General features: G+C 33.4%; 1 pseudogene; it reads left to right on the forward strand.

The window, feature by feature from the left end:
• Positions 1-18,153: 18,153 nt before the first annotated feature.
• Positions 18,154-24,199, forward strand: LOC149163704 (cellulose synthase A catalytic subunit 1 [UDP-forming]-like; annotated as a pseudogene).
• The last annotated feature ends 412 nt before the right edge of the window (positions 24,200-24,611 follow it).

Consider the following 24,611-nt stretch of genomic DNA (forward strand, 5'->3'; position numbering starts at 1 on the left):
AAAATGTCCTATCGATATATATTTTCTACTTCCAAATATCAATGGGGTATGTATTAATATTTTAATGTGTAAAATATGAATTATAAATAAAGTATTTAAATTTAAATTATGTATATGCTATATAAAACAAAAGAGAGATATATATATATATATATATATTATATAATATATATTAATAAAATATATATTATATATAGTGACAATCTTAAGGATATATGTTCTCTTCTTCCAATTCTAATTGGAGCATGTATTAGCATTTTAATATTTAGAATGTGAATTATAAATAAAATATTTCAATGCCAACTATATATAACACATTTTATTTGTTAAAATGTTTAATATGATTTTTTTAGAATATAAAGTACAAAATTATTATTACATTAATATTTTTTTAGGGGATTTTTAATTCACTCGTTCTTTAATATGGAGTTGACATCGATCTCTCTCTATATATACTAGGAGAGAAAGAGTCCTATGGATATATATTTTCTAGTTCCAAACATGATTGAGATGTGTAGAAATGTAAATCCTAACTAAAATATTTCAATACCATGTGCATAGTCTAGTTAGAAATGGTTACAATTGTTTTGTGTCTAAACTTTTTATATATATATCTTTAGACATGAAACAATTGTAACAATTTCTAACTACAAGAAGTGGTAGGTGGACTAAAACACTCAAAATTACACAAAGGCCAAAAACCTAGCATTAAAAAATAATTAGAGAGATAGTAATATGCCTCCTCTTATAACAAGTTAAACACACACAAATTAATAGACATAATTTGATAAACATATAATGCTTATTATTCATAAGAATGTACATATCAATACATTGTCCTGACCCATGGTTTCATATTTCAAGTGGTCTCATGGGCTTCAAATAGATGGAATTTCTCCACACCAACTCTTATGGATTAGGTCTCTCTCTCTCTAACAATTTATTAGTTAAAAAATTTAATATAAATTTAATATATAGACAAAGAATTCTTATTCCATTAATGGGTTTCTTAAGAAAATTTGTAATTCATATTTTTTTAATCTGAAGTTGACATACGTATGTATATGTATGTGTTTATAGATAATTATACATAGAAAGAATGTTCTATCTATACATATTTTCTACTTACAAATATCAATGGGGTATTTATTAATATTTTAATGTGTAAAATATGAATTATAAATAAAGTACATATAAGTTTAAATTATATATATATATATATATATTTATATATATATAGATAATTTAATATGAATTTATATGGGATATATATATATAGATGAAAAATAATTATATAGTGAAAATCTTAGGAATATATGTTTTCTTCTTCCAAATCTAATTGGAGCATGTTTTCGCATTTTAATATGTAGAATGTGAATTATAAATATAATATTTCAATGTCAACTATATATATAACATTTTATTTTTTAGAAAGTTTAATATGATTTTTTTTAAATAATAAAGCACGAAATTCTTATTACATTAATAAATATTTTTAGGGGATTTATAATTCACTCGTTCTTTAATATGGAGTTGACATGGATCTCTCTATATATTGGGGGAGAGAGAGAGAGTTGTATGGATATAAGTTTTATACTTCCAAAAATGATTGAGATATGTATTAATATATAGATGTGTAGAAATGTGAATCATAAATAAAATATTTCAATACCATGTTCATACTGTGGTTAGAAATTGTTACAATTGTTCCGTGTCTCAAATTATATATATATATATATATATATATATATATATATATATATATATATATATATATATATATATATATATATATATATATATATATATGAGACACGGAACAATTGTAACAATTTCTAACTACAAGAAGTGGTAGGTGGACTAAAACGCTCAAAATTACTCAAAGGCCAAAAAACTACCGTTAAAAAATAATTAGACAGATCATAATATGCCTCCTCTTATAACAAGTTAAACACACACAAGTTAGTAGACACAATTTGATAAAAATGTGATGCATTTATTCATAATAATGTACATATAAATATATTGTCTTGACCCGTCGTTTCATATTTCAAGTGGTCTCATGGACTTCAGATAGATGGAATTCCTCCACACATACTCTTATGGATTAGGTCTCTCTCTCTCTCTCTCTCTCTCTCTCTCTCTCTCTAACAATTTATTAGTTCAAAATTTTTAATATAAATTTAATTAACAGACGAATGATTCTTATTCCATTAATGGGTTTCTTAAGAACAATTGTAATTCACTAATTTTTTAATCTAAAGTTGACATAAGTATGTATATGTGTGTTTATAGGTAATTATACATAGAAAGAATTTCCTATCGATATATGTTTTCTACTTCCAAATATCAATGGGGTATGTATTAATATTTTATTGTGCAAAATATGAATTATAAAAAAAGTATTTCAATTTAAATTATGTATATACTATATAAAACATAAAAGAATATATATATATATATATATATATATATATACCACGTCAAATCCATATATATATAGATATATATATATATATGGATTTGACATGGTATATCTCTCTCTCTCTCTCTCTCTCTCTCTCTCTATCTATATATATATATATATATATATATATATATATATATATTAAAAAATATTTATAACAAATATAATTATATAGTGACAATTCTAAGGATATATGTTTTCTTCTTCCAAATATAATTGGAGCATGTATTAGCATTGTAATATGTAGAATGTGAATGATAAGTAAAATATTTCAATGTCAACTATATATATAACATTTTATTTGTTAAAAAATTTAATATGATTTTTTTTAAATATAAAGCTCGAAATTCTTATTACATTAATAAAAAAATTTAGGGGATTTGTAATTCACTCCCTCTTTAATATGGAGTTGACATGGATCTTTCTCTATATATATTGGGAGAGAGAGTCTTATGGATATATGTTATCTACTTCCAAATATGATTGATGTATGTATTAACATTTAGATGTTTATAAATGTGAACCGTAAATAAAATATATATATATATATATATATAATTTGAGACATGGAACAATTGTAACAATTTCTAACTACAAGAAGTAGTAGGTGGACTAAAATGACATATAGTAATATGCCTCCTCTTATAATAAGTTACACACGCACAAGTTAATAGACATAATTTGATACACATATAATGCTTATTATTCATAAGAATGTACATATAAATACATTGTTCTGATCGGTGGTTTCATATTTGAAGTGGTCTCATGGACTTCACATAGCTGCAATTCCTCCACACCAACTCTTATGGATTAGGTGTCATTTCTTTCTCTCTCTCTCTATAAAGATTTATTAGTTAAAAAAGTTTAATATAAATTTTGATATGCAGACGAAGGATTCTTATTCCATTATTGGGTTTCCTACGAAAATTTGTAATTCATTAATTGTTTAATATGAAGTTGACATACGTTTGTATATGTGTGTGTTTATAGATAATTATATATATATATATATATATATATATATATATATATATATAGTTTTATAGACATATGTGTTATGTTTCCAAAATGGTTGGAACATGTATTAGCACTTTAATATGTAAAATGTAAATTATTGTAAATAATTAATATATATATATATATAAATCTCTTTAATATATATATATATATATATATATATATATATATATATATTTATTTTTAAGAGATTTTTAATTTATTTTTTAATATGGAGTTTATATATATATATATATATATATATATATATATATATATATATAACTTTGCAATATTATTTATAACATATAGAGAATCTTATGGATATATATTTTCTGCATTTAAATATAACTCAGGTTTGTATTAATATTTTAAAGTACAAAGTTTGAAATATATATATATATATATATATATATATATATATCACTAACATTGTTTTAGTGTTTTTCTTAATATCAAAATAGATATATATAATATTGTTTTAGTGTTACTCAAAATCAACATAGATTCATCTTAATTTTGAATCTATTCAAATAAAAAATTAAGAAAAACAAAAAATTTCAACCTATAAACTATTTTTTAAAGTTTGGAATAAAAAATATTTACATATGGAAAGAAATAAGACCTAAAGTGTTAATGTAAATATTATATTCTTTACATTAATACTTTAAGATGTTATTTCTCTTAATAATATCAATCTTATTATTATTATTATTGTTATTATTATTCACTCTTTTCTAAATTTAACAATTATAAATTGTTATTTCTCTTCATGTGGTTTTTCTTTGTTTATTTTGATAATTTTTCTTAATATTTTTTCTTGTGGTACAAATTTGTTGGTTCTCTCTTCCCCTTCACTAGTTTTTATTGCTTCTAGTCTTTAATGATTTGTAAATTGTTCACTCAAAATTTTATAGGTTTCAATTTTTGTTAACATATTTATATCTAGAAATTACTCTACAGAATATTATTAACAACCAACATAGATCCATCTTAACTCTTGCTCTATCCAACTCTAAAAAAATTCAAATCTTTTGAGGTGTTAACCTTTCCTTATGTTTTTCACTAATCCCTCTTGACCCCCTTGACCCCCTTGATAATCCATAATTAAGATAAATCTATACTAACTTAGTTTACATTAAAAAACTTAAAAAAATTAGTTCACATCTTCACAATTTATTTATTTCCTTCTTGTAACTATTAATAATGTTTAAATAAATTTTTATTTTATATCAATTTTTTTTTTTCAACTTAATCTTTGTATGATGATCACTTTATATTTTCCTTCAAAACTTATTAATAATAAAAAATTTAAGAACATATATAACTCCACATTTTCTTTTAAAACATGTTATAATCATCCTTTTAATAATGTGAGTATTTAGAAAATGTCCCCTTTTTAATTAATTTTCACTATTTCTTAAGATTTAACTTACAAAATATGAGTTTTTTAACTTTAGAAAAAACTATATTTTTAGTGATGAGTTTTTGAATTTTAGATAATCTCGCGAAAGAAGTGTCAAAGGGTTTCATTTTTCATGTTCATGGTCTTGGTTATATATTTATACATCAGCCCATTTTAATATTATTATTTTATTAACTATTTAGTATAATTATAATAATTATAATTATTTTTAATATATAAAAAAATGGAACTTTTCAATTTGTAATTTTTAAATATGTAAGTTCTTTAATAGTTAAATAGAGATTGAAATGATAATCTCAAAAATTACCCCATATATATTTAAATGGAAGTTTTGAAATTATGATATTTGAATGTATGAATGTTTTAATATGTAGATATTTTATTTTGTAGGGTGAATATTGTATTACTTGAGAAATATAAAGATTATATAATTGACTATTTAGTTTTTGTTAGTATTTTGTTATGGAGACTTAAATATAATAAAAGAAAAAAAATATTCTGAAGAGAGGAATGCAATACTAAAAAATAAAAGGAAGATACAAAAACATTAGTATAATTAGAGTTTTTCTGTGAGATGTACTCACTAGAGAGAGTTACAACATAAAACGGAAAAGCCTTTTATATGCAAAATTAATTTGAAGGTTTTGAATCAAAAACAACAACTGAAACATGGTCTTTTTCCTTTTCCTAACCAGTCACTCCTATAGAAAGAAGCTCAAAGTGTTCTTTTATTTGATTCATCCTGCAATCCATGGTTTGAAGATGACAAAACATTGATGTAGTAGAATCTAAAGTCTTCTGCGGATTGTGGTTTAAGGTACGACACCAACCTAAAAAATGCTTCATGGAGCACGAATCTATATTTGGTTACAAATTTAAATTCATCTATCGTTGAGTTTGGCTCTAGGCTATAACAACTAGCTTTGGTTTAGGCTCTAGCTCATGCTTGCTTGATTTGATTTTGAATATGGTAACTAATCATCAATTCCCCCCTATCAAATACAAGGTGGGAAGATGAAGAAATCTAAACTACAAGACATGTCATAATTTGAGAATGAAGTCTGAAGTAAGACCAAAATTTCTTCTTGGGTATTGAAGCCCATTTCCAAAAGTGATCCAGCCAAGGTGAATCTACATTCTTGTAGGAGTCTTTTGTCTATAGAATTTGTCTAAATCATGAGTTTATTTTCCACAATTCTTACAAGGTTGAAAATCAAAACATCGATCTTTCACATGGCCAACTTGATCACAATGTTGACATTTGCAAATATGATGTGGTTGAGGAAAAGGAGAAGGATATGGAATTGGTTAATATAAATATCTTGAAGAAACCCAACAATATGAAATTTGATGGGTTTAGAGTAGTCTGGAATAGGAAAGGACACATTCTTGTCATATCCAATATTAGATTTTGTGCTTCTTGCTTACAATTTCTTCCCAAGGTCTAGTGATTGACTTGGAAAGTGTAAAATAAATCTCTACATGTTCATATAAACTACTAATCATAGTCAAACATAAACTCAAAAAGAGAATTGATTTGAACTGTTATCACCCCAAGAAACTCTCCTAGGTTGTATATCAGAGATGCTCGGGAACATTACGAACTCAACAAAAATGTTGGAAAATGGTGTATGAATGAAAGAAATGCTGCATATTCAAGCTAGATAACCACTTCTACTATGCTTAACCCCAGACATGGGTGAGCACCCCCAGACTACAAGGCTTTAGACCACCAATTACTCAAAGTTTAAGGAAAATGTGATGATGGAGAATACTGATTACACCAGCAGATGCACAGGACCCTGTGATGGCCAGCTGCAACCAGTTAGAAGGTCTATAAATCTATTTCCTAATGCACAGACAGGATGACAGCTCTCTGGCATTAAAACAATAGAAACCTGCATATACATTCAATAATACCAACTAGATTCTAACACAAAGGTGGGATGACAGCCCCTCTAATGCTAAACATCAAGAGCGAATGAAAAATGCATAACAAGCACAACCTGGAACAAAGAAGAAGTGGAAAGTGAGCAATTGACAACAAAAGAAGCTTGCATTAGCTGAAAATGAAGACCAGAAGCTGCAGGTATCACAGTAGTTACAGTCTCCAGAAGTTGAAGTTTACATCAAAATAACATTCAGCAACCCCCATTACATCTTGCTTCTGGGTATATATGGAGGTTGATTACAAAAACACTATGCTAAGCTATGTGTGGAGGGGTCATAATTGGCCACCAACCACATTTACAATCAGATATGGTCTTTGATACAATTTGATTGTTTTAATGGACAAAATGACCTTTTTGCTACTATGTTGTACTTCATGAACAGGTCAAATGCCATGTTTATCTGCTCAAGGCTATCCTTCTTGTTCTTGGTCGTGTTGCTCTTTAAATGTGGTTGCTGGGGATTTAATGTGCAGAGTACTAGATCATGGCTCCCTTTCTTCTTCACGTGCACAGGACAGGCCCAAAACACGGAAAATGCATGGGAAATGGACAATGGGCTGGAATGAATATTAGTCGTTGGATGGCTCAGATGAACGGCTGAGATCTCTTGGTGGGCAGCATCAGGAGAAAACGGAAGTGCGATTGAATATAAGCCGTTAGATTTGGAAAATGGACGGTTGAGATCAGATTACGAGGGCTATCGGGAGAAAACTAGAGCGGATGAACGGGGGCCGTTGGATCGCGAGTGGGCAGATCCAACAGCTGACAGGAGCAAAAACTACACAAGCGTTAATGAGCGAGAACAGGCGGGACAAGCGGTAAATGGTTTTCCCTGCACCGCTTACGGGAATGGGTGGTAATCGTACCGCGGGGTGCGATGAAATAAGAATGAGGCACATGGTTGTAGGGTCCGGCGGGAAACCGCTTTCCCTGGGCTATCAGACGTGCAGTTTACGGGAGCGGGGGTAGCGTATGACGTTAGATCACAAAGCGAAGGATCAGACGGCGGTGGATAATCATGCACGTGCTTCGGGTGATGTGACAGGTGAGGGCCCACCAGGTTATGTGATTTGTGAAGGCGCGTAGTTATATGCGCTTTGAAACCTTAGCCCTTGGGGCTAAACGGAAAATGAGTTTATTCGAGGCTTAAATGGGTTATTGGGGTTTTATAGTGTTTAAACAAAAAATGCCTGGGAGCCGGGAAAAAGGGTTTAGGTGGAGTTTACAAAGGACTATAGAGGAAAATGGAAATAATGGGTTAAGGGAGAAACAGGAGAACGAAAGAGGAGGTGGAAACGGAGGTGGCGGGAGTTATAAGGGAATAATGCAAATGAAGGAGGAAGGATCAAATAAACTACTGCGAGCTCCTTTGCAACCAAAATCAGCACTGCCCAACCTATTTTTATCCATCAAAAGTTGAAGAACATGGCAGAGCTAACATGAACAAAGTCCAGTTCAGAATAATGACTCTTCTGCTATAGCTCACCTTGTTATAGTTGTGACTGAAGCTACAAAAACTCCATCTTATCTTGTCAATTTCCAAAATATGTTAAAATGTCAAAGATAGTGACTTTGTTTAGTTTTACCAAGTGGAGACTATAAAAGTATTCAATAACTATAACGTTTCTCCAATTTGAGCCATTTCACAGCAATTGAAGTTTAGTAAATGAAAGGTGTAAGCTTTTCAAACCCTTCCATAATATGTGGTCATACAATGTGACAATATCACAGAAAACATGTGTTCCAACAATATTATTAATTAAAAATATGTGCCAACAATCTAAAAGATCCTTGAATCAAACCAAGAAGGGGTTTGAGTATTCCTTCAACATTATAATTCTTTCTCGCCCAAAACGTGCAAAAATTAGTGGACTTTTGTATGTCAATAATCTCTGTGTATGATAGCTTACAGATTGTCATTATACCTATGATGGAATTTACAAAAAATTACATATTAAAGTGAGTCTTACTATAACATATGTAGTATTCTCAAATTGGGTTATCCTTAACATTGATTGCATTTTGCACCAAAGTGCAAAAATTAAGAAGCCAGAGCATGTGATGGTCTTGAGAAACATATGAATTATAGAAAGGGCGTTGAGGTATGGGGTGTTGTGCAAAATAAAACTTTCAGGGCCCATGTCATGGCGTCATTGGAGCAATCTAGATACATTTGAAGGCTTGGCCCAAAATTATTTGTGTGAATATTCTTGATTCAAGAAGTTTCAAAATAAGATATAGAAAAGAGATAAAAAAGGAAAGGATGGCCCAAATGAATCAGATTGTATGTAAATCAACTAGTAGGAAGGTATTGGGGAAGAAACTTCGAAAAAAATATCCTAAGAAATTTCCACCACTAACTGAATGTTGGAAATACTCGGACAATGGTGGAAAATTAAACTAAGTCAAAACTTCACAAAACAAAGTATTTACCCTTTTATCAAGGAGGACAATGACATGTTGTAAGTGAAATCTCCAAAGTTGAGTAAAATAAATTCTATGAAATTATTCCTTGTCTAACAATAAACTACATTTTTCAGGGGCTCAAACTAGCAATGATCCCATTGATAACTCTCATTTGAAATCACAGTCATCATTTTATATCTAGCGACGTGCCAAAACATCCATCATTCAGATGTGGATCAAGAATTTATGCCAGGTGAGCTAAATGAATAAAAGGATTTGAACTATGGTCTTGTCGTGTCCATATATACCACTATGTTTCAGTTAAATCTTACAGACAAAACCATTGTAAAACCCTCAAATATTACAACCAATGCTTCCCAAGTAGAGTAAACATAATCCTCAATTGATGTGCCTTGTTTAAGATGACAATGGTCATTTTCTTTGCTTGGTTAATGAACTGGTTGATGATGCAAAGGGTAAGGGGCCTTTATTAGAAGGAGGCAAACATTCAGATGATGCTTCGTTCTAATGTTCATCTCAACCCCAAAAATCGTGACTTTAAGACGGAAAATTATCACTACTACACCAAGGGTACTTTTACGACATTTTTTTAAGACAAAAGAAATATTTTGTCTTAAAAAGTCACTTTTTATTTTAGTTATTTTACATTAAAATTTAATATCAATTGAAAAAATAGTTTGAGACAAAAACATTTTAAGACAAAACTTTATATTTAAGACAAAAATAGTTTAAGGCAAAACTTTATATTTAAGACAAAAACAATTTAAGACAAAAATATTTTAAGAAAACTTTAAATTTAAGACAAAAATAGTTTGAGACAAAATCATTTTAAGACAAAAACAGCTTAAGACAAAATTATTTTAAGACAAAAATTTATATTTAAGACAATGACCACTTAAAATGAAACTCATTTAAGACAATTAACAATTAAGACAAACATATCAATTTGAGAAAATATTATCTAAAAACTTCAAAATTGACTCTGACAGTGCATCCTAAGTTTTCCAGCTTGCAGGCTACTACTGTTTCGCGCCTATACTGAGGTTGCCTTTTCACTTACCATTCACACTATATTATATAAAAAAATGATTTGTTGGGCTCTTCGTTCTATGGGGGTATCTGACTCTGAAGAATGCGACAACTTTTCCTTGCAAGATTTCCTGGACATCAATTCCACTTCTGTCCCTTCGATCTTTATTAATAATATTAGAGGCAATTTGTTTGTCATTGGATTCAATCAGTGAGTCACTTTAGTGCTTACTATTGCTGAGTAGTTGATAAACTAACTAAGTTGTGGACTCCTTCTCTTGGTTATGTGATTAAGCCTTGAGTTTAAATTTCCCTTAGTATGCATCCCCTTAGACTTTGGATCTATCTCAAGGTAATCAGCTGCAAGAAAGATTGCAATGTGGCTGGCTAACAATTGGGTGGAGAGTTGAAGTCCTTCCTTCATTTTTCAGTCATCATTAAACACACAGATCGATAAGTGTACATTTCTTATGTGTATTTCCTTATGGAGTGTGATGAATCTTGTTACATTGTGAATGGTGCAATATCTTGCATGTTTGTAAATGTAAATGAATGTCTGAGTTTTGATGCTCACTGTGTCTTTGTGATTAGAACAGTGTCATGTATGCACATGAATTTTAAAGTGTGCCTAGGATATGCTATTCATTATTATGTGCATGGTGAATGCGCAATTATGTGTTCATATTCATTTAGTTGATTTCCAAATTTATGGGTATACTTAGTTTAACCAATCCCTATGCTAGTTATTCTGTCAAAACTAAGAATTTAGGTATCAGGAATTGGGCCAAGAGTCTCCTTAAAACTACAGGAGGGTGGGCGAACAATAATTGTAGTTATGCGTTATGAACCTATCCTAGGTTTCTTTTTAGTCCATATACGCTATGCTTTTAAGGTCGAGAGGAAATGGGAGAACATAACTATGTTGACACGTTAGGAGGTCCAACACCTAGTGGACATTGGTGAAACCACACCCTAGTGGAACCATATTGTGTGTATAGACACCAACCATAATCCATCGACCCCAGTGATCAAATCTGAGGTAAGGGCAAGGTCTATACACTTGGCCAAATGTTGTTTTATTTTGGGTGAGAATCATAAAGGCCAAGAGAGTGGTCTAGGAAGAACTGGGAGTGTTGGGAACATTATTAGCTTCCCATCGTTGAGATATTTGTACCCTACAACACAAGTCCTTATTAAGTACCTTTTGAATATGAAATCCATTGTAGGTGACTGTCAAATTTGTTAGCTAGTAATTGAGGAGAATGTTAAGAGTATCTAGCCTATCCATTGGTTCTCGTAGTTTATTCTTTTCCTCTTTAAACGTGACAATTTCCTACTCAAGTATAAGGGATAGCTCATTTGACTTTTGTTTCTTCTTACGTTGTTTATGACTACTCTACCTATTCTCTCATTTGGACATTTTCAGTAACAATTTGATGAACTAGTTGTTGCATTGAGTCCAATTGGTCCTCACTTTTGCTTAGGAAAGCTAGTTGTGGGTGATATGTTGCAGGAAAAATGCACAGGGGAGGGTTACTTTGTATCATGTCTTTTAAGGGTTACTTTGTGTCATGTCTTGTATTAATCCTTAGTTATCTATCAAATAATTATATATTCTAACAAGGGGCATTCTCTGTAAACATGGTTGGCTTTGTGGCATCATTGGCATCAAAATCATTTCCCTTCATAATCTAATATTTAGTTACGCACATATCCTAGGTAGTGGAGTATCAGATTTTCCACCAATCCATCCCTGGTGTCGAGATAGATAAGAAGACCCTGGCATAAGACATTTCCCCTATCTCCAAGTATGATCTATTAAAGTCAAGATAAGCATTGAGGTCATCCCCTATACATTGAAAGACATATTCCATCTAATGTTGAAGGGGGAGGCTGGGGAGCCTTAATTATACCGGCCCTACACCTAGCTGTCCTCCCACCTTTTCAAATACATAGGGGGAATTTCTATGTTCCACTAATGTGAGAGAACCCAATTCACATGTCCCTCTTTACTAAATTTGAAATAAAACCATCCTTTGGGCATGGTGCATACAGATGGAAGCGCATCTAGAATGTGTTCCCAATTCTCCTGCACCCACCTCCTTAGATGCGTTGCAGAGTAGTGCCTGCCTCTAATTCTTCTAACCAAAACCCTTTCAACTATAGACATAACTTCATCTAATCTGATAGCCTCCCCTAGTACTAATGCTCAGTTCCTATCTTTTACCTTGGGGCATTTTATCTTCCTTGCCTTCTTCTTTTAGCCTACCACTGAAGCATCTTCAAAGGGCGTGGTTGTGTCTTGAGGGTGTACCCTCGGCAGATCCTCAGTACAAGGAAGACTCAGGTTTGGTGATCTGCCTTCATGCCCTATGCCATGACCGAAACAAGAGGGAAAACCTAATGAGACAACAATGGAATTGGGAGAGATTTGAGCCTTCCCTTGTTGAACTATCGACAGGTCTTCTGCATGACCATCCACGTTCCCCACGAGAGCCCCTGAAATCTACAGTTCTTGGTAGAAGACCACTATGTTTTCCTGAAGGCTCTGAACATTAGAGCTGATGCTGACATGTTCGAAAGTTTGTAATGGGTTGCTAGGGTTTAAGCAGGCCTCAACGAAATTTAGGGCATCAATCGAGAAACCTGGTGAAAGAGATAGTTGTTCAGTCAAATCCATTGATATTGTTATCTATATCTCAGATGGCGCCTCCTACCTAACCTAGTCACAGTAAAACAAATTAAACTTTGAAGTTCCGCTTTAATTCTTCTTGCTAAGTTTTTACCACAATCTTAAGGGACCTTGGTAAAATAAGTTCGCTGGTGATTAGTCGTGACATTCTGGTGTAATAATAATTGTACATACCATAGAGTACATAACTCCATGAGTTTGGTTTTTGTATTAGTCGGTGTCAAATATTATTAATATTTCTTTAATATTTAGATTGTGATTGTTCATATGTGGCAACTGGATTGTTACAGGTTTATTTTGGCATGTCACTCCCAACGATCAGATCAATGTAAACATGGTCTATCAAACCTTAATTCAATTGCTACATGCCCTAGACATGCCACTTCATTGAGGGCTTTCATCCATAAAATTTTCCTAGTTTGAAACCCTGATGAAATGCCTCCTTGGGACACCAACGCAGCCTTGGTGAGGGTCAACTGCTCTGCACAGTAGGTAGGACCATTCAAACCTGTGTTGCATAGCACTTAGGCTCACTTAAGCCTACTCTGGGCAAGGATGAGTGAAATTGACATAGGATTTTGGGAATATTCCTTGATTCTAAAACATTCTAGAGGATGCCCAACTCTTATCTCATCCTATGAGCTCGACTTTGGATAGGCTATAGATCATCTAATCCTCTATAATCTCATCCCTTTCTCCATGGAAATTAACTATCCAATTACGAAAAACCATTCAATAGCCTATTTATGACAAAACCACTTACATTTCCCTATAAATTGACCACTCGTCATAGTGATTAGGTGGTTGGAGCTTGGATATTATAGAGAAATATTGTTGGTTTAGAGAATGGAAATCATTGTCAAGTAATTTTATGCTACTGGATTGATGTTTCTATTGGTGCCATGAGGGTTTGGACTAAGCTGGATGAGTGACATGAGATCAAACCACATTGGGTGTAACTTCTCCTTCTGTCAATCAATAAATTTGTTTGTTCCTTTTCCAATACTTTTGTCTATATCTATGATGAATGTATATTCGAATGTTGTCGATTCCATTTGTTTACAATAAATATATCATATGCTTTGATTGTTGTTGTATTTTGTTTATGTTGGCAGGTAGCAAATGAGAAAATTCAGTTTGAGCGGGAGCGACGGGAGCAACTCAAAGGAGATTAAAGGAAGCGAAGGATCACAAGTAGGTTCTTTTATCTTATTTATTTATTATAGGAAAAGGTTAAACATCTTTACTTCAGTTTTTCTAAGTGTAACTACCCACTTAGGGAAGATATACTTATCTATAGGTATAAATTTCGTATAACATGGATATATATAGTTAAATATGTTACTCAATATCAGTTCTTTGTTTCTTGAAACCCTTTGCTTCCCAGCCATGGTCATCTCTTCTCCTACTGCTGCAACAATATCTTCCTTTAAACATTAGAGCCGATGCTGACAGGTTCGAAAGTTTGTAATGGGTTGCTAGGGTTTAAGCAGGCCTTGACGAAATTTAAGGCCTCAATCGAGAAACCTGGTGAAAGAGATAGTTGTATGGTCAAATTTGTTGATATTGTTATCAAGATCTCAGATGGCGCCTCCTACCTAACCTAGTCACAATAAAACAAAATAAAATTTGAAGTTCCACTTTAATTCTTCCCACTAAGTTCTTACCACAATCTTAAGGGACCTTGGTAAAATAAGTCTGTTGGTGACTAGTCATGACATTCTGGTGTAATAGTACTTGTACATACCATAGAGTACAAAACTACATGACTTTGGTTTTTGTATTAGTCGATATTGAATATTATTAATATTTCTTTAATCTTTACTGAAACTATACTAAAACAACAAAATAACCATACTCATATAATGCCCAAGCTAATCATCAAAAGATTTAACTAGTGTTAGGTCTTTGGCGTTGGAGCCCGACAACTTAGTTTGAGGCAAGCAGGGGATATGTTTCTCTATGCATGCAAGACAAGCATTTTTTTGTTGGATTTGGTGTTGAATTAATTGAAATTCCTTATGAATTTCTTGAATTTCATCTGTAGGACTTGAAATGCTTGTAATACTCATTATCAAAGCCTTCACTAAAAGGGTCTTCACCAACCAAAATATAAATAAAGATTGTTGGTACTAAGAGAATCGACCATGGGTATGGCCCAGGTCTAGAATCATGTCCCCCAACTCCTCTAAGACTGGTCATTGATGTTGACCTAGTTAAAAATCTTTGCTTCCCATTCATCAATCGTTTAGTGGGCCCGCAGGTGGGTATTAGTTTTGTATGCACTAGAAGTTGGTAAGATGAATCGAGTTCTGGTCCCATGTCCTTAACCTCTGTTAGCACAGGATTTCCCAGTCCCATGGCCTCAGCCTTGACCTCGACCCCGACTTGCAATATGAGTGCGACCTCGGTGTGTGGTTGGATGAGCCATGAACTTCAATTGATTATTGTTGTATGGAGAATTAAAATGTACAAATAAGGTGGGACTCCGACTTACAAGTCTTGTAATGTGAACAATAAAAATTGATCGGGAGGACGCCCAAGATGGATGAACCCACAAGTCAATCTAGTTAAGGAGCCTGCAAGGTCTACAGGAACATAAACACGACAAAGAAAACCATTAAACTTCACTCTAAGGAATATATCCTCATTATCTTCATGGATTTTAATTATGAACCCATCCCAATTCTCTTGAAGATTCTTTTATGTCTGGTGCATGAATTCCTCATGAGAATAAGAAATATCACCCATAAACCAGTCGAAAATTTCCTTTCTCATAAATTGCATGGAAATAGAGTTAGAAACGCAAGGCTCTATCTTGTCGTCTATAAAAAACTGGGAAGCATCCATATCCCAAGGTTTCCAAGCTCCTAGGTAGTCGGGATTACAAAAATCAGTCATGGTCTTCTCGTCAAGAGGCCTCCCGACCCCCAATATGTAGGAAAGAGGGTGAACCCCATCCCATCCAGTCATATGGGGGATAAACTCTGCATTAGTCCATAATGTCATGTCTAGATCGAACATCCCCAACCATATACAAAACATATATATCACAGAAAGCATTGAATCATAGGGAAGCCAACCTGAACATACTAGGAAGGACTGAGAAGGAGACGAGGCGTCACACCTTCAACTTCTTGAGCCTAGGTGCAACTTCCATTTCTGAGAACTTCCCTAGAGAGATGCCTATGCCATCAAAATCCTGCGGAGGAAACAAGTTTTCCAGTTGCTACAAGTCTGAACAGATTCAAATCCAAATACATAGAATACCCTCTCCCTCTGTGACTTAATTTCCTTGACATATTATGCGTGCTAAGGTTTGTGTGGGGGTGGCCATGCCACCACCCTCACTGTACCTTCAATAATTGCGTGGCGGTAGTGTGAATCCCACCATGCTCCTCCTCTCAACTCTCACCTCGATCAAGGGTAATTCATAATGATGATGCTTGTTTTTTTTACTTTTTTTTACCATGGTGGATCGGTAACTCATTGGTGTGATCTAGGCTAGCCCTAGGATTAAACCTTCCAACTGCCACTATACCACTAAGAGTATATCCGATCTGCCTATAAGACGAATATACCAGGAATATATGACTTAGCATGAGCTGAGATGTCTCGTATTGACCACAAACAGAGTAACTCCCTGGGGTTGCCTATTCCTCTAACCTCATCACAACATGCTTAACATGTCATTTCAAGGAATTGAACATAGGTGGAGAGGGAGTTAATGTCCCATCTTAACCACTCAGTTAAACTCAATTGATCGATTCCTTATTCTATTGTCTTACAATTGGCACTAGCTCACTTAGTTAAACATTACTTTATTTAGGAAGGGGTCTTGATTTCAAATCTCTTTGTCTCCTAGTAGAACGACCTAGTAATTGGCACATTGGGATGTTATCTTCTCCACCCATTTTGCTAATGAATTTATAATGACATTTTATATGCCATTCTAATGTGTTGGTTAGGGTTGTGACTTAAAAATAAAGAATTATTATAATTTTATTAATAACGGAGTTTTATAAAAAAATTATATTAATTAAGATTTTTGATATAAATTTACAAAGATGTTTTATATTCAATGCCAATGTGTTGGCTAGGGTTGTAACCTAAAACGAGATTATGATAAGTGTTTTTAGCATCAGTTTTTGACTTATTAATAGGGTTTTATGTAAATTTGACATATTATTGATCATTATGATCTAAAATGAAGAAGATAATGTGTATATCCTTAAAATGTTTAATACACAAGTAGAGTGTGCTAACTAAAATTACAACCTAAAATTAATGGGATAAGGTGTTCACAACTTTACGAGAAGGTTGTACATGCAAATATAAAACACTAGTTAGGGCTATGAGCTAAACTCAAAAATGTATTTGCCGATAATTCTCAAATACAAATATGAGATGTTTGGTAAAAACATAATTGAAAATATGAAAGGTTTGGTAAAAACATGATTGAAAATAAAAATTAAAGTATGGTTTATTTTTGAAAAAGATTAAATGTATAATTATCACATACTAATCAAAATTCAATTACAAATATGACATGTTTGGTAAAAACATGATTGAAAATATGACATATTTGGTAAAAGCATGATTGAAAAAAGGAAGAAGCATGACTTATTTTTGAAAAAGATTTTATGTATAATTATCCCATATTAATCAAAATTATGATTTAATTCATAAAATTCAAATGAGTTAACTTTTCATATATTAACTATAATCATAACTTAGAATAAAAAATAAAACATATATTTTTATATTTTTAATTTTTTTAATATGCTAATTTAACAAATTTATTAATCTATAATTTTTCTTAAAACACATAAATTAAAGTTATAATTAATCTCAATAATCATATATAAAATCATTAATGAGCTGGATTTGCGGACCCGCGAGCGAAGAGCCTAAATTTTATGGGTTTTTTAATTGTTTTTCTAATTCACGAGAAGCGTTGGACATATTTTTGGTTCATTTTATGAAGTGGTATTGGGAATAGAAGGGGTCTCATAGTTATGCACAGTTTGGTGTAGAGTGGGGGTGTTGAGCGCAATGTGGATATGGGTTTTGCCCACCACTGCAAATTTTTTTGAAACATTGCCTGAGATTGCATAAAACAAAGGCCTTCAGATTAGGAGATTAACCCAAGAGTCACACAATGGAGGCTAGTGCTGGTATGATTGCAGGTTCTCACAAGAGGAATGAGATGGTTTTGATTCACCACGATGCAGAGATTGGTGTAAGTTTATTCAGTTGCAGTTTGCTTAATTTGCTAGAATTTATCTTTTTTCTCTTTTGGATCCGACATTTGGGCTTGTACCCTTTTGGATTTTCATAAGGAATTAAGCTTAGATTGTTAATAGATGTGGGATTCTTATGATTTATTTTACTTGTAAGGATCTGAGCAATGGGAAGCTTAGAAGAACAACATTAAGCCCTCTATTGCTTCTGTAGAGTTTGAGGTTGTTCTTCCACTGTTTTGGAACATATCTGGCCCCGGTTTTTAGGTTGGGTATTAACCAGAGGTAATGTTGGATGGCAAATTTTGGACCTAGATCTGAAAATATATTAACTTGGGACATTTCATTTTAGTTTTATCAGAGTACCCACTTCATATTTTCGGTTGAAAATAGTCCTACATTATAACTTGTTCTAGAGAACCCCTGATAGGGATTGGGCTTGGGAGTGCAATTGAGAAATGACATTGTGTTGATTTTTGGTCTGATAATACCTTAGCAAAATTATGGTGGTTGGGTTCCCAAAAGTCCAAGTTGAACTGAGTTGAGACTTAAAATAGAATAAAAATAAACACAATAAGCTGATAGTGCAATTTAATCAGAATGGAACAATTATCATGAGAACACAAGACAGCTCAATTGTCTTTCTCTTTTGGTATTCAATAATAATGCTAATACGCTGCAAGATTACATGATTTACAGACTCAGATCCCATGACTTAAAGACTGATGAATGGTTGACTAGGTCAAAATCCTAACATGATCCTATATTAGGCTCTCAATGGTCTCTCTAATTTAGCAGAGCAATGCAGAGAAGAGTGCCCCAATTTGTAGATATGATTTTTCAACTTTTGTTTGTTTGGTTTGTGTAATTGAGACTAGGTGTTTATTGGTGTGTAGACGAAACCTCTGAATGCCTCGAGCAGCCAAGTATGCCAGATATTTGGAGATAATGTTAGTGTGACAACATATGGGGAGCTCTTTGTGGTGTGCAACGAGTGTGGATTCCCAGTTTGTAGGCCTTGCTATGAATATGAGCGTAAGGATGGAAACCAACCTTATCCTCAATGCAAGACTAGATACAAGAGACACAAAGGTCAGCATATATATTTTTGTTGTTTTGTTGTTTAGCAAGTCATGGAAGCCCCACATTTCACAAAGGATATACTGCACAAATTATGGTGGCATTTTTGCAAATCTGGATTATGGTCATTTTAGTCTAGTTGGTTGTCTAGTAGCAGCATCTGGGTAGTAGCTGATAGTTGTCTTTGATATTGGGTGTTTTTCCACAGGGAGTCCAAGAGTGGAAGGTGACGAGTAAGAAGACAATGTTGATGATTTGGAGAATGAGTTCAATTACACTCATGGTGCAAGAGATGATAGGCAACAAAGGGTAGAAGCGATGAAGCAGTGACAGATGCATGGGTGAGGGGAGGAGATCGATTCGGTTACCTCTTCGAGACAAGATCCTCAGAATCCAATTCCTCTTCTCACAAATGGTCAATCAGTATAGTGTCTAATAACTTCTGAGAAAACATCACTGTCATTCCCCTTTAGATGCATTTGTAGTTGGAATTGGGACCTGAAATGTGACTGTATGGGCTACTATTTACAATCAATTTAGCTTGTATGGATTTAATTGTAATTTCAATTATAATTCCTTTTGGCAGGTTTCTGGGGAGTTTCAAAATGTCTCCCCCAAGCATGTGTAGTTCACTGGTAGTGGATATGGAAAGCGTGTTCACTCGGCCCCCTATGCTGATCCCAATCAACCAGCTATTTTAATTATTTATGTAATATCAATGAGCTTTATTAATTATAGGATTGAAGATTAAACCAAATAAATAACAACATAGTCTTGAACTGGTCTTGGGATTTCACTCGACAACTATGTTCATTTAGGGTTTGAACTAATTAGATATGGATGCTTTCTGTGGATTTCATGATGCATTTTTATAGTGCAAGGATTGTGGACCCTTCCAAGGACTTGAATTCTTATGGAGTTGGAAATGTGGACTGGAAAGAAAGAGTTGAAAGCTGGAAGCTTAAACAAGAGAAAAATATGCTTCAAATGACCAGTGGAGGTAGATATTCTGATGGCAAAGGGGACATGGAGGGCACCGGTTCCAATGGGGAAGACCTCCCAATGTATGCTACTTGTCACAATTAATGGAATGGAACAATCTCTCTTACCAATACTTGTTGTAAGATTCAATATAAGAATATGATTCTTCCTTGTAATACTTTCTTTAAGATTCAATATAAGAATATGATTCTTCCTTGTCGAGTTTTTTCTCGTAAATCTCGATTTTCTGGAGTGATGCTATGATACTATATTTATTTTGATAGTAGATTTTCTTTTATTGATTGGTGTCTGTATGTGTGTGTGCCAGGGTTGATGGCACACGACAACCTCTGAATAAGGTTGTGCCTCTTCCTTCCACCAAACTTACTCCTTACAGGATTTTGATTATTCTTCGGCTCATAATCGTGGGAGTTTTCTTTCAATACTGAGTATCGACGCCTGTTAATGATGCATACCCACTTTGGCTGGTCTCCGTGATATGTGAGGTCTGGTTTGCCGTGTCATGGATTCTTGACCAGTTTCCTAAATGGATGCCCATTAATCAAGAAACATATCTTGACAGGCTTTCTTTGAGGTTAGTTTACCATCTTGAGGACTATTAATAAATTAATAATCCTTGGAATTTAGCTTCAGATGTGGCCATATAACTTTTAGGATTATATTCAAGAAGCCACTCATTTAAGGCTGTTAAAGTAGCCAACATGTGTATTGTAGGACCTTGTGGGTGAGATTGAATTTCTTCTTTTGCAATTCCACAGGTTTGACAGAGAAGAAGAGCCATCTCAGTTGGTCATGTTGATATTTTTGTCAGTATAATGGAGCCTCTAAAGTAGCCTCCTCTTGTCACAACAAATATTGTTCTGTCTATCCTTGCAGTGGATTATCCTGTCGATAAGGTTTCATGCTATGTTTCTGATGATGGAGTAGCAATGTTGAATTTTGAAACCCTTTCAGAAACTTCAGAATTCACAAGGAAGTGGGTGTTATTTTGCAAAAAACACAGTATTGAGCCCAGGGCCCCAAAATTCTACTTTTCTCAGAAGATTGATTATTTGAAGGATAAAGTACATCCTTCCTTTGTTAAAGGATGGAGAGAAATGAAGGCAAGTGAACATTAAAGTATCCAAACGTAAGAGCTACTTCTATTGGTTTATTGGTTTTTCTTGCCCTTGACATCTTCCATCATTGTGCCAATATCAGAGGGAATATGAAGAGTACAAGATCCGGATTAATGCTCTTGAGGCCAAAGCACAAAAAGTGCCAGAAGAGGGATGGACCATGCAAGATGGAACTCCATGGCCAAGCAACAACACTCGAGACCATCCTGGGATGATCCAGGTATCAGATACTCATCTTTTACCCTAGAGTCTTATCTTTCCTTTGTAGTCTATATGCAGTATCATAATTTTCTCTCCGCTTTGTTAACATGCTTATAAATATGTTGCAAGCAATGGAAATTAGTACTACTGAATTTTTCACTTTCCGCTTCAGGTATTCTTAGGTTATAGTGGGGGATTTGACAATGATGGAAATGAATTGCCATGATTAGTTTATGTATCCCATGAAAAGAGGCTTGGTTTCTAGCACCACAAGAAAGTCAGTGCAATGAATGCATTGGTATATTCCTAGCTATGTACACATCTCTCTTTTTCTACTGATTTCCTCATATGAAATTCATTAATTATTATGCTGACGTTGATGATTGTTATCCATTGCTCCACTTAGGTTTGAGTGTCTTTTGTCCTCACAAATGACCTCTTTCAGTTGAACCTTGATTTTGATCATTATATAAACAACAACAAAGTTATTCATGAGGCAGTGTGTTTTCTAATGGATCTAGTTCTTGGGAAGAAAACTTGTTATGTACAGTTTCCTCAGAGATTTGATGGCATTGATCGACATGATCGATATGCTAATTGTAACACTGTGTTCTTTGATGTAAGCATTGATCAACACCCAAATTTTTTTCTTATATGCAATTTTCTTATAATTTCAGCTTGGCATATTAATTTTGAAATCTTTGCATATCACCTTGAGAGGTTTCGAGGGTATCCAAGGGCCTGATTATGTGGCTAGACAGTGTTGTTTTAATAGACAAGCACTCTATGGTTATGATCCTATTCTCACTAAGAAGGATCTTGAACCAACATGTTTTCTGAGATGTTGTTGGGGATCTAAAAAGAAGAGCAGGAAATAAAACAAAAGGTATGATGATGATAAGAAGAGAACCAAGCAAACTGAATCTACTATACCCATATTTAGTTTGGAAGACATAGAAGAGGGTGTTGAAGGTGAGTCCAAGTCCAAACCAGTGATTTGTATTTTTTGACAACTCATTTACCCTTAAATATTGTTCACCCACACCCTTCTTTGAAATTGTGTATTGCAAGATTTGATGATGAGAAATCATTGCTCATGTCCCAAAGGAGCTTAGAGAAAAGATTTGGTCAATCACCAGTGTTTATTCAATCTACCCTCATGGAAAATGGTGGTCTTCCACAATCTGTGAATCCTGCTTCTTTATTGAAAGAAGCCATTCATGTTATCAGTTGTGGATATGAAGACAAGTTAGAATGGGGAAAAGAGGTATGAGTAGTGGTGGATCTGCATCTATTTGATGATGCTGTGGATTGTTTTAGTTCATTGAATTAGTTTTTTCTATAGTGAAGTTGTATAAACATTTTTCCTAAATGTGCATAAATTCTCTTCAGAATAAGGAAACATTTTGTTTAGGAAACCAAGCACCAGGAAAATGTTCTTGAAGCAAATATCTAATATGAATGGGTTCTCATATTTTGTGCAGATTGGGTGGATTTATGGTTCGATCACAGAATATATTTTGACTGGGTTTAAAATGCATGCTCGAGGTTGGACTTCAATATACTGCATGCATGTACATATTGTATTCAAGGGATCTAAACCAATCAATCTTTCATATCGTTTGAATCAAGTGCTCCGATGGGCCCTTGGTTTTGTTGAAATTTTACTGAGCAGGGATTGTCCAATTTGGTATGGCTACACCAATTGCAGAGGCTAGAATACATCAATACCATAGTTTATCCTCTCACATCCCTCCCACTGGTTGCATATTGTACCCTACCAGTTGTTTGTCTTATTACAGGGAATTTTATCATTCCTGAGGTAAGATTGTCAACCCTTACTGACCTTAATCTTGTCATGTTTTACTCGCCTCTAATGCAACCTGTCTTTTATATTTTTTTTGGATATTTTTCTCATACAATGCTGCAAATTTTCCCCCTGATTTTTATATTGATTTTGATTTGCAGATTAGCAACTTTGCCAGTGTGTTCTTCATATTATATTTTATTTCCATTTTTACAACTGCTATTCCAGAGCTACACTGGATTACAGTTGGCTTCGATGAATGGTGGAGGAATGAGCAATTTTGGGTTATTGGAGGTGTATCAACACATATGTTTGCCATCTTTCAATGGTTACTGAACGTTCTAGCGGGGATTGACACAAACTTTATAGTCACATCAAAGTCTTCAGATGAAGATGGTTAATTTGTTGAGCTTTATGTTTTCAAGTGGACCAGTCTTCTCATCCCTCCAACTACTTTTCTTGTGGTAAATATTGTTGGTGTAGTAGCAAGTGTTTCCCAAGCTATTAATAGTGGTTATCAATCTTGGGGTCCATTATTTGGAAAACTATTTTTCTCTCTATGGGTGATTGGTGATTGTTCATCTTTATCCATTCCTCGAGGGGTTAATGGGTCGCCAAAACTGAAAACCAATAATAGTTATTGTTTGGTCAATTATTCTTGTGTTCATATTCTCCCTGCTTTGGGTGAGGATAGATCCTTTCACAACAAACATGGGATCATCATCAAACACCCAACAATGTGGTGTAAATTTCTAAAACCCCTGTTATTGTTCATTAGCAGCAAATAAGGAGGAACTAAAAAAACATATGAGGGCCAAGAATATATCAAATTCATTTGTACCATCTTTAGATAATAATATTTGAGAGGGAGGGGCTTTAAGCATATTTCTTTCTAGCTAGTTCCAGCATAGGGACTAAACCTTGTGCTTTGTCTTTGATTGATAGTTAAGATTGTATGGTGTAGTTGGTTCTCTGTTTCAACCAAGACAATTAAGGTTTACTTGGAGTCATGCCTATTCCAGAACTGATCTAATGCCACATAATAGTGGGAAATGGATTATATGGTTTGATATTGAAGAACATATTTTTCAAAATATTTATTCATTTTTAAGTGACATTCCTGTCATGGACAAAATTATGGCACATCTTAATTTAATATCATCTTTTT

This window comes from Pinus tabuliformis, chromosome 5_1, assembly GCF_031772625.1.
Source record: "Pinus tabuliformis cultivar Carrire ecotype Pingquan chromosome 5_1, CPIR1, whole genome shotgun sequence".
Classification (NCBI taxonomy): domain Eukaryota; kingdom Viridiplantae; phylum Streptophyta; class Pinopsida; order Pinales; family Pinaceae; genus Pinus; species Pinus tabuliformis.